Raw genomic sequence first — 14,404 nt, forward strand, 5'->3', positions numbered from 1 at the left:
GCACTGACTCTGCATGGGTTAAACTTCCACAGGCACTGACTGTCACTGGGGTACAGTTCCACAGACACAGACTCTGAATAGGGTAAACTTCCACCGGCACTGATTTTCACCGGGGGACACTTCCACAGGCACTGACTCTGAATGTGGTAAACGTCCACAGGCACTGACCCTCACTTGGGTACACTTCTTCAGGCACTGACTCTCACTGGGGTACATTTCCATTGGCACTGACTCTCACTTGGGTACACTTCTGCAGGCACTGAATCTGAATGGGGTAAACATCCACAGGCACTGACCCTCACTTGGGTGCACTTCCACAGGCACTGACTCTGAATGGTGTAAACTTCCACAGGCACTGACTGTCACTGGGGTACAGTTCCACAGACACTGACTCTGAATGGGGTAAACTTCCACCGGCACTGATTTTCACCGGGGAACACTTCAACAGGCACTGACTCTGAATGTGGTAAACGTCCACAGGCACTGACTCTCACTTGGGTACACTTGTTCGGGCACTGACTCTCACTGGGGTACATATCCACAGCCACTGACTCTCACTGGGGTACATTTCCATTGGCACTGACTCTCACTTGGGTGCACTTCTACAGGCACTGACTCTCACTTGGGTACACTTCTATAGGCACTGACTCTCACTGGTGTACCTTTCCACATGCACTGACTCTGAATGGGATACACTTCTATAGGCAGGGACTCCTAATGGAGAGCCGCTCCCCAGCCACTGAATCTCACTGGGGTACACTTCTACAGGCACTGACTCCCCCGGGGTAGATTTCCACTGGCACATACTCTCACTGGGGTACACTTCTACAGGCACTGAATCTGAATGGGGTTAACATCTACAGGTACTGAAGCTGAATGGGGTAAACATCCACAGGCACTGACTCTCACTGGGGTAAACTTCCACAGGCACTGACTCTCACTGGGGTACACTTCCACTGGCACTGACTCTGAATGGGTTAAACTTGCACAGGCCCTGACTGTCACTGGGGTACACTTCTACAGGGACTGACTCTCACTGGGGTACACTTCTACAGGTACAGACTCTCACAGGGGTACACTTCTACAGGGACTGACTCTCACTGGGGTGCACTTCTACAGGTACAGGCTCTCACCGGGGTACACTTCTATAGGCACTGACTCTGAATGGGTTAAAAATCCACCCACACTGTCTCGCACTGGGGTGCAGTCCCACAGGCTCTAACTATCACTTGGGTACCGTTCCCTATGCAATGACTGGAACTAGGGAAAATTTCTACTGGCACAGACTCTCTCTGAGGTACAGTTCCACAGGCATTGACTCTCACTTGGGTACACTTCTGCAGGCACTGACTCTCACTTGGGTACACTTCTATCGGCACTGACTCTCGCTTGGGTACATTTCCACAGGCACTGACTCTCACTTGGGTACAATTCTACAGGCACTGACTCTCACTGGGGTACATTTCCACAGGCACTGACTCTCATTGGGGTACATTTCCACAGGCACTGACTCTCACTGGGGTACACTTCCAAAGACACTGACTCTGAATGGGTTAAACTTCACAGGCACTGACTCTCACTGGGGTACACTTCCACTGGCACTGACTCTAACTGGGGTACACTTACATAGGCACTGACTCTGAATGGGGTAAACTTCCGCAGGCACTGGCCCTCACCGGGGTACACTTCCACAGGCACAGACTCTGATTGGGGTAATCTTGCACAGGCACTGACTCTCACTGGGGTACACTTCTACAGGCACTGAATCTGAATGTGGTAAACTTCTACAGGTACTGAATCTGAATGGGGTAAACTTCCACAGGCACTGACTCTCACTGGGGTACACTTCCACAGGCACTGACTCTGAATGGGGTTAACTTCCACAGGCACTGACTCTCACTGAGGTACACTACCACAGGTACTGACTCTGAAAGGGGTAAACTTCAACACGCTCTGACTCTGATTGGGGTACACTTCCACATGCACTGAATCTGAATGGGGTAAACATCCACAGGCAATGACTCTCAGTGGGTACACTTCGATAGGCACTGACACTTCCTGGGGTAAACTTCCAAAGGCACTGACTCTGAATGGGGTAAACCTCCACAGGCAATGACTCTCAGTGGGGTACACTTCGATAGGCATTGACACTTGCTGGGGTAAACCTCCACAGGCACTGACTCTCACTGGAGTACACTTCCACAGGCACTGATTCAGAATGGTTTAAACTTCCACAGGCAATGACTCTCAGTGGGGTACACTTCGATAGGCACTGACTCTGAATGGGGTAAACTTCCACAGGCACTGACTCTCACTGGAGTACACTTCCACAGGCACCGACTCTGAATGGGGTTATCTTCCTCAGGCACTGACTCTCACTGGGGTACACTTCCACAGGCACTGAGTTTGAATGGGGTAAACTTCCACAGGCACTGACTCTCACTGGAGTACCGTTCCACAGGCACTGACTCACACAGGGGTACACTTCCACAGGCACTGATTCTGAATGGGGTAAACTTCCACAGGCACTGTCTCTCACTGGAGTACTCTTCCACAGGCACTGACACTGAATGGGGTGCACTTCCACAGGCACTGACTCTGAAAGTGGTAAACTTCCACAGGCACTGACACTCACTCGGATCCAGTTCCACAGGGACTGACTCTCACAGGGGTAAACTTCTACAGGGACTGACTCTCACTGGGGTACACATCTACAGGTACAGACTCTCAAAGAGGTACGCTTCCACAGGGACTGACTCTCACTGGGGTACACTTCTACAGGTACAGACTCTCACTGGGGTACACTTCTGTCGGCAATGACTCTCTCTGGGTTAAAATTCCACCCACACTGACTCGCACTGGGGTGCAGTCCCACAGGCTCTAACTATCACTTGGGTACCGTTCCCTCGGCAATGACTCGAACTGGGGCAAATTTCTACAGGCACTGACTCTAACTGGGGTACACTTCCACAGGCACTGACTCTCACTGGGGTACATTTCCACAGGCACTGACTCTCACTTGGGTACACTTCTATAGGCACTGACTCTCACTTGGGTACATTTCCACAGGCACTGACTCTCACTTGGGTACACTTCTGCAGGCAGTGTCTCTCACTGGGGTACATTTCCACAGGCACTGACTCTCACTTGGGTACACTTCTACAGGCACTGACTCTCACTGCAGTACACTTCCACAGGCACTGACTCTCACTGGGGACACTTCCACAGGCACTGACTCTCTCTGAGATACATTTCCACAGGCACTGACTCTCACTGGGGTACAGTTCCACAGGCACTGACTCTAACTTGGATACACTTCTATCGGCCCAGACTCTCACTTGGGTACATTTCCACATGCACTGACTCTCACGTGGGTACACTTCCACAGGCACTGAATCTCACTGGAGTACACATCAACAGGCACTGACTCTCACTGGAGTACACTTCCACAGGCAGTGACCCTCACTGGAGTACACTTCTACAGGCACTGTCTCTCACTGGAGTACACTTCCACAGGTACTGACTCTGAATGGGGTGCACTTCCACAGGCACTGACTCTGAATGGGGTTATCTTCCTCAGGCACTGACTCTCACTGGGGTACACTTCCACAGGCACTGACTCTGAATGGGGAAAACATCCGCAGGCACTGGCCCTCACCGGGGTACACTTCCACAGGCACAGACTCTGATTGGGGTAATCTTGCACAGGCACTGACTCTCACTGGGGTACACTTCTACAGGCACTGAATCTGAATGTGGTAAACTTCTACAGGTACTGAATCTGAATGGGGTAAACTTCCACAGGCTCTGACTCTCACTGGGGTACACTTCCACAGGCACTGACTCTGAATGGGGTTAACTTCCACAGGCACTGACTCTCACTGAGGTACACTACCGCAGGTACTGACTCTGAATGGGGTAAACTTCAACACGCTCTGACTCTGATTGGGGTACACTTCCACATGCACTGAATCTGAATGGGGTAAACATCCACAGGCAATGACTCTCAGTGGGTACACTTCGATAGGCACTGACACTTCCTGGGGTAAACTTCCAAAGGCACTGACTCTGAATGGGGTAAACCTCCACAGTCAATGACTCTCAGTGGGGTACACTTCGATAGGCAGTGACACTTGCTGGGGTAAACCTCCACAGGCACTGACTCTCACTGGAGTACACTTCCACAGGCACTGACTCAGAATGGTTTAAACTTCCACAGGCAATGACTCTCAGTGGGGTACACTTCGATAGGCAGTGACACTTACTGGGGTAAACTTCCACAGGCACTGACTCTCACTGGAGTACATAGAACATAGAAAATACAGCACAGAACAGGCCCTTCGGCCCACGATGTTGTGCCGATCCTTTGTCCTCTGTCAAGGACAATTTAATCTATACCCCATCATTCTCCTTTATCCATATACCTATCTAAAAGCCGTTTGAAAGTCCCTAAAGTTTCTGACTCAACAACTTCCCCAGGCAAGGCGTTCCATGCCCCGACCACTCTCTGGGTAAAGAACCTTCCCCTGACATCCCCCTTATATCTCCCACCCTTCACCTTAAATTTATGACCCCTTGTAACGCTTTGCTCCACCCGGGGAAAAAGTTTCTGACTGTCTACCCTATCTATTCCCCTGATCATCTTATAAACCTCTATCATGTCACCCCTCATCCTTCTCCGTTCTAATGAGAAGAGGCCTAGAATGTTCAGCCTTTCCTCGTAAGACTTATTCTCCATTCCAGGCAACATCCTGGTAAATCTCCTCTGCACCCTCTCCAAGGCTTCCACATCCTTCCTAAAATGAGGCGACCAGAACTGCACACAGTACTCCAAATGAGGCCTTACCAAGGTCCTGTACAGCTGCATCATCACCTCACGGCTCTTAAATTCAATCCCTCTGCTAATGAACGCTAACACCCCATATGCCTTCTTCACAGCCCTATCCATTTGAGTTGCAACTTTCAACGATCTATGCACATAGACCCCAAGGTCTCTCTGCTCCTCCACATGCCCAAGAACCCTACCGTTAACCCAGTATTTTGCATTCGTGTTTGTCCTTCCAAAATGGACGACCTCACACTTTTCAGGGTTAAACTCCATCTGCCACTTTTCAGCCCAGCACTGCAACCTATCCAAGTCCCTTTGCAGACGACAATAGCCCTCCTCGGTATCCACAACTCCACCAACCTTTGTATCATCTGCAAATTTACTGACCCACCCTTCGACTTCCTCATCCAAGTCGTTAATAAAAATCACAAACAGGAGAGGACCCAGAACTGATCTCTGTGGCACGCCACTGGTAACTGGGCTCCAGGCTGAGTATTTACCATCTAAGACCACTCTCTGCCTTCTATCAGTTAGCCAATTCTTAATCCAACTGGCCACATTCCCCACTATCCCATGCCTCCTGACTTTCTCCATAAGTCTACCATGGGGGACCTTATCAAATGCCTTACTAAAATCCATGTACACCACATCCACTGGTTTACCCTCATCCACTTGCTTGGTCACCTGCTCAAAGAATTCAATCAGGCTTGTGAGGCAAGACCTACCCCTCACAAAACCGTGCTGACTGTCCCGAATCAAGCAGTGTCTTTCCAGATGCTCAGAAATCCTATCCCTCAGCACCTTTTCCATCAACTTGCCTACCACCGAAGTAAGACTAACTGGCCTGTAATTCCCAGGGTTGTTCCTATTCCCTTTCTTGAACAGGGGCACAACATTTGCCACCCTCCAATCACCTGGTACCACCCCCGTCAACAGAGAAGATGAAAAGATCCTTGCCAGCGGCTCTGCAATTTCATCCCTTGCTTCCCATAACATCCTTGGATATACCCCGTCAGTCCCGGGAGACTTGTCTATCTTCAAGTTATTCAAAAACCCCAACACATCTTCCCTCCTAACGAGCACTTCCTCGAGCTTACCAGTCTGTTTCACACCGTCCTCTTCAGTAATACACACCTTCTCATTCGTAAATACCGAAGAGAAGTACTCATTCAAAACCTCACTTATCTCTTCCGGCTCAACACACAGTCTCCCGCTATTGTCCTTGACCGGACCTACGGTCCCCCTAGTCATCCTCATATTTCTGACATACGCGTAAAAGGCCTTGGGGTTTTCTTTTATCCTACCCGCCAAGCATTTTTCATGCCCTCTCTTAGCTCTCCTAATCCCTTTCTTCAGATCCTTCCTGGCCATCTTGTATCCCTCCAGAGCTATGCCTGTGCCCTTTTTCCTCAACCTTATATACGCATCCTTCTTCTTCCTAACAAGACTCTCAACCTCTCTTGTCAACCACGGTTCCCTCACATGACCATCCCTTCCCTGTCTGACAGGGACATGCTTATCAATGGCCCCTACTATCTGCTCCTTGAAAAAGTTCCACATTTCGACCGTGCCCTTCCCTGCCAGCATATGCTCCCAACTTATGCTCCTCAGTTCCTGCCTGACAGCATCATATCTACCCTTCCCCCAATTGTAAACCTTGCCCTGTTGCACATACCTATCCCTCTCCATTACCACAGTGAATGCTACAGAATTGTAATCACTATCTCCAAAGTGCTCGCCCACCAACAGCTCTATCACTTGCCCTGGTTCATTACCTAGTACCAAATCCAATATTGCCTCCCCTCTGGTCGGGCAGTCTACATACTGAGTCAGAAAAGCTTCCTGGACATACTGCACAAACACTACCCCATCCAAACTATTCGATCTAAAGAGTTGCCAATCAATATTTGGGAAGTTGAAATCCCCCATAATTACTACCCTGTGACTTCTGCTCCTTTCCAAAATCTGTTTCCCAATCTGCTCTTCCACCTCCCTGCTGCTATTGGGGGGCCGATAGAAAACTCCCATCAAGGTGACTGCTCCTTTCCTGTTCCTGACCTCAACCCACAGTGCCTCAGTCGGCAGATCCTCCTCGAAAATTCTTTCAGCAGTTGTTACACTATTTCTAACTAACAATGCCACCCCCCCACCTCTTTTACCACCATTCCTAATCTTATGAAAACATCTATAACCAGGTACCTCCAAGAACCATTCCTCCCCCTCACCTATCCACGTTTCAGTGATGGCCACAACATCGTAGTCCCAAGTGCCCATCCACGCCTTCAATTCACTCACCTTATTCCTGATGCTTCTTGCGTTGAAGTATACGCACTTTAACCCTTCTCCGTGCCCATCTGTCCTCTGCGACAGTGCTACCTTCCCCAATACCTCACGACACTCTTTGTCTTTCTGAGTGGACCCACTGGTCCCTGGACTACAAGTCCGGTTCCCATCCCCCTCCCAAACTAGTTTAAACCCTCCCGAACAGTACTAGCAAACCTCCCTCCCAGGATATTGGTGCCCCTCTGGTTCAGATGCAGGCCGTCCTGTTTGAACAGGTCCCATCTTCCCCAGAATGCAGTCCAATTATCCAAGAACTGGAAGCCCTCCCTCCTACACCATTCCTGCAGCCACGTGTTCAGCTGTGCTCTCTCCCTATTCCTCGCCTCACTATCACGTGGCTGCAGTACACTTCCACAGGCACTGACTCTGAATGGGGTAAACTTCCACAGGCACTGACTCTCACTGGAGTACACTTCCACAGGCACCGACTCTGAATGGGGTTATCTTCCTCAGGCACTGACTCTCACTGGGGTACACTTCCACAGGCACTGTGTTTGAATGGGGTAAACTTCCACAGGCACTGACTCTCACTGGAGTACAGTTCCACAGGCACTGACTCACACAGGGGTACACTTCCACAGGCACTGATTCTGAATGGGGTAAACTTCCACAGGCACTGTCTCTCACTGGAGTACACTTCCACAGGCACTGACACTGAATGGGGTGCACTTCCACAGGCACTGACTCTGAAAGTGGTAAACTTCCACAGGCACTGACACTCACTCGGATCCAGTTCCACAGGGACTGACTCTCACAGGGGTAAACTTCTACAGGGACTGACTCTCACTGGGGTACACATCTACAGGTACAGACTCTCAAAGGGGTACGCTTCCACAGGGACTGACTCTCACTGGGGTACACTTCTACAGGTACAGACTCTCACTGGGGTACAATTCTGTCGGCAATGACTCTCTCTGGGTTAAAATTCCACCCACACTGACTCGCACTGGGGTGCAGTCCCACAGGCTCTAACTATCACTTGGGTACCGTTCCCTAGGCAATGACTCGAACTGGGGCAAATTTCTACAGGCACTGACTCTAACTGGGGTACACTTCCACAGGCACTGACTCTCACTGGGGTACATTTCCACAGGCACTGACTCTCACTTGGGTACACTTCTATAGGCACTGACTCTCACTTGGGTACATTTCCACAGGCACTGACTCTCGCTTGGGTACACTTCTGCAGGCAGTGTCTCTCACTGGGGTACATTTCCACAGGCACTGACTCTCACTTGGGTACACTTCTACAGGCACTGACTCTCACTGCAGTACACTTCCACAGGCACTGACTCTCACTGGGGGACACTTCCACAGGCACTGACTCTCTCTGAGATACATTTCCACAGGCACTGACTCTCACTGGGGTACAGTTCCACAGGCACTGACTCTAACTTGGATACACTTCTATCGGCCCAGACTCTCACTTGGGTACATTTCCACAGGCACTGAGTCTCACTTGGGTACAATTCCACAGGCACTGAATCTCACTGGAGGACACTTCCACAGGCACTGACTCTGAATGGGGTGCACTTCCACAGGCACTGACTCTGAAAGTGGTAAACTTCCACAGGCACTGACACTCACTCGGATCCAGTTCCACAGGGACTGACTCTCACAGGGGTAAACTTCTACAGGGACTGACTCTCACTGGGGTACACATCTACAGTTACAGACTCTCAAAGGGGTACGCTTCCACAGGGACTGACTCTCACTGGGGTACACTTCTACAGGTACAGACTCTCACTGGGGTACACTTCTGTAGGCAATGACTCTCACTGGGGTACATTTCCACAGGCACCGACTCTCATTGGGGTACATTTCCACAGGCACTGACTCTCACTGGGGTACACTTCCAGTGGCACTGACTCTAACTGGGGGACACTTACATAGGCACAGACTCTGAATTGGGTAAACTTCCACAGTCACTGACCCTCACCGGCGTACACTTCCACAGGCACAGACTCTGATTAGATTAATCTTGCACAGGCACTGACTCTCACTGGGGTACACTTCTACAGGCACTGAATCTGAATGTGGTAAACTTCTACAGGTACTGAATCTGAATGGGGTAAACTTCCACAGGCACTGACTCTCACTGGGGTACACTTCCACAGGCACTGACTCTGAATGGGGTTAACTTCCACAGGCACTGACTCTCACTGAGGTACACTTCCACAGGTACTGACTCTGAATGGGGTAAACTTCAACACGCTCTGACTCTGATTGGGGTACACTTCCACATGCACTGAATCTGATTGCGGTAAACATCCACAGGCAATGATTCTCAGTGGGTACACTTCGATAGGCACTGACACTTCCTGGAGTAAACTTCCAAAGGCACTGACTCTGAATGGGGTATACCTCCACAGGCAATGACTCTCAGTGGGGTACACTTCGATAGGCAGTGACACTTGCTGGGGTAATCTTCCATAGGCACTGACTCTCACTGGAGTACACTTCCACAGGCACTGACTCAGAATGGTTCAAACTTCCACAGGCAATGACTCTCAGTGGGGTACACTTCGATAGGCAGTGACACTTGCTGGGGTAAACTTCCACAGGCACTGACTCTCACTGGAGTACACTTCCACAGGCACTGACTCTGAATGGGGTAAACTTCCACAGGCACTGACTCTCACTGGAGTACACTTCCACAGGCACCGACTCTGAATGGGGTTATCCTCCTCAGGCACTGACTCTCACTGGGGTACACTTCCACAGGCACTGAGTTTGAATGGGGTAAACTTCCACAGGCACTGACTCTCACTGGAGTACATTTCCACTGGCACTGACTCACACTGGGGTACACTTCCACAGGCACTGATTCTGAATGGGGTAAACTTCCACAGGCACTGGCTCTCACTGGAGTACACTTCCACAGGCACTGACACTGAATGGGATGCACTTCCACAGGCACTGACTCTGAAAGTGGTAAACTTCCACAGGCACTGACACTCACTCGGATCCAGTTCCACAGGGACTGACTCTCACAGGGGTAAACTTCTACAGGGACTGACTCTCACTGGGGTACACATCTACAGGTACTGACTCTCAAAGGGGTACGCTTCCACAGGGACTGACTCTCACTGGGGTACACTTCTACAGGTACAGACTCTCACTGGGGTACAATTCTGTCGGCAATGACTCTCTCTGGGTGAAAATTCCACCCACACTGACTCGCACTGGGGTGCAGTCCCACAGGCTCTAACTATCACTTGGGTACCGTTCCCTAGGCAATGACTCGAACTGGGGCAAATTTCTACAGGCACTGACTCTAACTGGGGTACACTTCCACAGGCACTGACTCTCACTGGGGTACATTTCCACAGGCACTGACTCTCACTTGGGTACACTTCTATAGGCACTGACTCTCACTTGGGTACATTTCCACAGGCACTGACTCTCACTTGGGTACACTTCTGCAGGCAGTGTCTCTCACTGGGGTACATTTCCACAGGCACTGACTCTCACTTGGGTACACTTCTACAGGCACTGACTCTCACTGCAGTACACTTCCACAGGCACTGACTCTCACTGGGGGACACTTCCACAGGCACTGACTCTCTCTGAGATACATTTCCACAGGCACTGACTCTCACTGGGGTACAGTTCCACAGGCACTGACTCTAACTTGGATACACTTCTATCGGCCCAGACTCTCACTTGGGTACATTTCCACAGGCACTGACTCTCACGTGGGTACAATTCCACAGGCACTGAATCTCACTGGAGGACACTTCCACAGGCACTGACTCTGAATGGGGTGCACTTCCACAGGCACTGACTCTGAAAGTGGTAAACTTCCACAGGCACTGACACTCACTCGGATCCAGTTCCACAGGGACTGACTCTCACAGGGGTAAACTTCTACAGGGACTGACTCTCACTGGGGTACACATCTACAGTTACAAACTCTCAAAGGGGTACGCTTCCACAGGGACTGACTCTCACTGGGGTACACTTCTACAGGTACAGACTCTCACTGGGGTACACTTCTGTAGGCAATGACTCTCACTGGGGTACATTTCCACAGGCACCGACTCTCATTGGGGTACATTTCCACAGGCACTGACTCTCACTGGGGTACACTTCCAAAGACTCTGACTCTGAATTGGGTAAACTTCCACAGGCACTGACCCTCACCGGCGTACACTTCAACAGGCACAGACTCTGATTGGATTAATCTTGCACAGGCACTGACTCTCACTGGGGTACACTTCTACAGGCACTGAATCTGAATGTGGTAAACTTCTACAGGTACTGAATCTGAATGGGGTAAACTTCCACAGGCACTGACTCTCACTGGGGTACACTTCCACAGGCACTGACTCTGAATGGGGTTAACTTCCACAGGCACTGACTCTCACTGAGGTACACTTCCACAGGTACTGACTCTGAATGGGGTAAACTTCAACACGCTCTGACTCTGATTGGGGTACACTTCCACATGCACTGAATCTGAATGCGGTAAACATCCACAGGCAATGATTCTCAGTGGGTACACTTCGATAGGCACTGACACTTCCTGGGGTAAACTTCCAAAGGCACTGACTCTGAATGGGGTATACCTCCACAGGCAATGACTCTCAGTGGGGTACACTTCGATAGGCAGTGACACTTGCTGGGGTAATCTTCCATAGGCACTGACTCTCACTGGAGTACACTTCCACAGGCACTGACTCAGAATGGTTCAAACTTCCACAGGCAATGACTCTCAGTGGGGTACACTTCGATAGGCAGTGACACTTACTGGGGTAAACTTCCAAAGGCACTGACTCTCACTGGAGTACACTTCCACAGGCACTGACTCTGAATGGGGTAAACTTCCACAGGCACTGACTCTCACTGGAGTACACTTCCACAGGCACCGACTCTGAATGGGGTTATCCTCCTCAGGCACTGACTCTCACTGGGGTACACTTCCACAGGCACTGAGTTTGAATGGGGTAAACTTCCACAGGCACTGACTCTCACTGGAGTACATTTCCACTGGCACTGACTCACACTGGGGTACACTTCCACAGGCACTGATTCTGAATGGGGTAAACTTCCACAGGCACTGGCTCTCACTGGAGTACACTTCCACAGGCACTGACACTGAATGGGATGCACTTCCACAGGCACTGACTCTGAAAGTGGTAAACTTCCACAGGCACTGACACTCACTCGGATCCAGTTCCACAGGGACTGACTCTCACAGGGGTAAACTTCTACAGGGACTGACTCTCACTGGGGTACACATCTACAGGTACTGACTCTCAAAGGGGTACGCTTCCACAGGGACTGACTCTCACTGGGGTACACTTCTACAGGTACAGACTCTCACTGGGGTACAATTCTGTCGGCAATGACTCTCTCTGGGTTAAAATTCCACCCACACTGACTCGCACTGGGGTGCAGTCCCACAGGCTCTAACTATCACTTGGGTACCGTTCCCTAGGCAATGACTCGAACTGGGGCAAATTTCTACAGGCACTGACTCTAACTGGGGTACACTTCCACAGGCACTGACTCTCACTGGGGTACATTTCCACAGGCACTGACTCTCACTTGGGTACACTTCTATAGGCACTGACTCTCACTTGGGTACATTTCCACAGGCACTGACTCTCACTTGGGTACACTTCTGCAGGCAGTGTCTCTCAGTGGGGTACATTTCCACAGGCACTGACTCTCACTTGGGTACACTTCTACAGGCACTGACTCTCACTGCAGTACACTTCCACAGGCACTGACTCTCACTGGGGGACACTTCCACAGGCACTGACTCTCTCTGAGATACATTTCCACAGGCACTGACTCTCACTGGGGTACAGTTCCACAGGCACTGACTCTAACTTGGATACACTTCTATCGGCCCAGACTCTCACTTGGGTACATTTCCACAGGCACTGACTCTCACGTGGGTACAATTCCACAGGCACTGAATCTCACTGGAGGACACTTCCACAGGCACTGACTCTGAATGGGGTGCACTTCCACAGGCACTGACTCTGAAAGTGGTAAACTTCCACAGGCACTGACACTCACTCGGATCCAGTTCCACAGGGACTGACTCTCACAAGGGTAAACTTCTACAGGGACTGACTCTCACTGGGGTACACATCTACAGTTACAGACTCTCAAAGGGGTACGCTTCCACAGGGACTGACTCTCACTGGGGTACACTTCTACAGGTACAGACTCTCACTGGGGTACACTTCTGTAGGCAATGACTCTCACTGGGGTACATTTCCACAGGCACCGACTCTCATTGGGGTACATTTCCACAGGCACTGACTCTCACTGGGGTACACTTCCAAAGACTCTGACTCTGAATTGGGTAAACTTCCACAGGCACTGACCCTCACCGGCGTACACTTCAACAGGCACAGACTCTGATTGGATTAATCTTGCACAGGCACTGACTCTCACTGGGGTGCACTTCTACAGGCACTGAATCTGAATGTGGTAAACTTCTACAGGTACTGAATCTGAATGGGGTAAACTTCCACAGGCACTGACTCTCACTGGGGTACACTTCCACAGGCACTGGCTCTGAATGGGGTTAACTTCCACAGGCACTGACTCTCACTGAGGTACACTTCCACAGGTACTGACTCTGAATGCGGTAAACTTCAACACGCTCTGACTCTGATTGGGGTACACTTCCACATGCACTGAATCTGAATGCGGTAAACATCCACAGGCAATGATTCTCGGTGGGTACACTTCGATAGGTACTGACACTTCCTGGGGTAAACTTCCAAAGGCACTGACTCTGAATGGGGTATACCTCCACAGGCAATGACTCTCAGTGGGGTACACTTCGATAGGCAGTGACACTTGCTGGGGTAATCTTCCATAGGCACTGACTCTCACTGGAGTACACTTCCACAGGCACTGACTCAGAATGGTTCAAACTTCCACAGGCAATGACTCTCAGTGGGGTACACTTCGATAGGCAGTGACACTTACTGGGGTAAACTTCCACAGGCACTGACTCTCACTGGAGTACACTTCCACAGGCACTGACTCTGAATGGGGTAAACTTCCACAGGCACTGACTCTCACTGGAGTACACTTCCACAGGCACCGACTCTGAATGGGGTTATCCTCCTCAGGCACTGACTCTCACTGGGGTACACTTCCACAGGCACTGAGTTTGAATGGGGTAAACTTCCACAGGCACTGACTCTCACTGGAGTACATTTCCACTGGCACTGACTGACACTGGGGTACACTTCCACA

This window comes from Heterodontus francisci, chromosome 1 (genome assembly GCF_036365525.1).
Source record: "Heterodontus francisci isolate sHetFra1 chromosome 1, sHetFra1.hap1, whole genome shotgun sequence".
In the NCBI taxonomy this organism is placed as follows: domain Eukaryota; kingdom Metazoa; phylum Chordata; class Chondrichthyes; order Heterodontiformes; family Heterodontidae; genus Heterodontus; species Heterodontus francisci.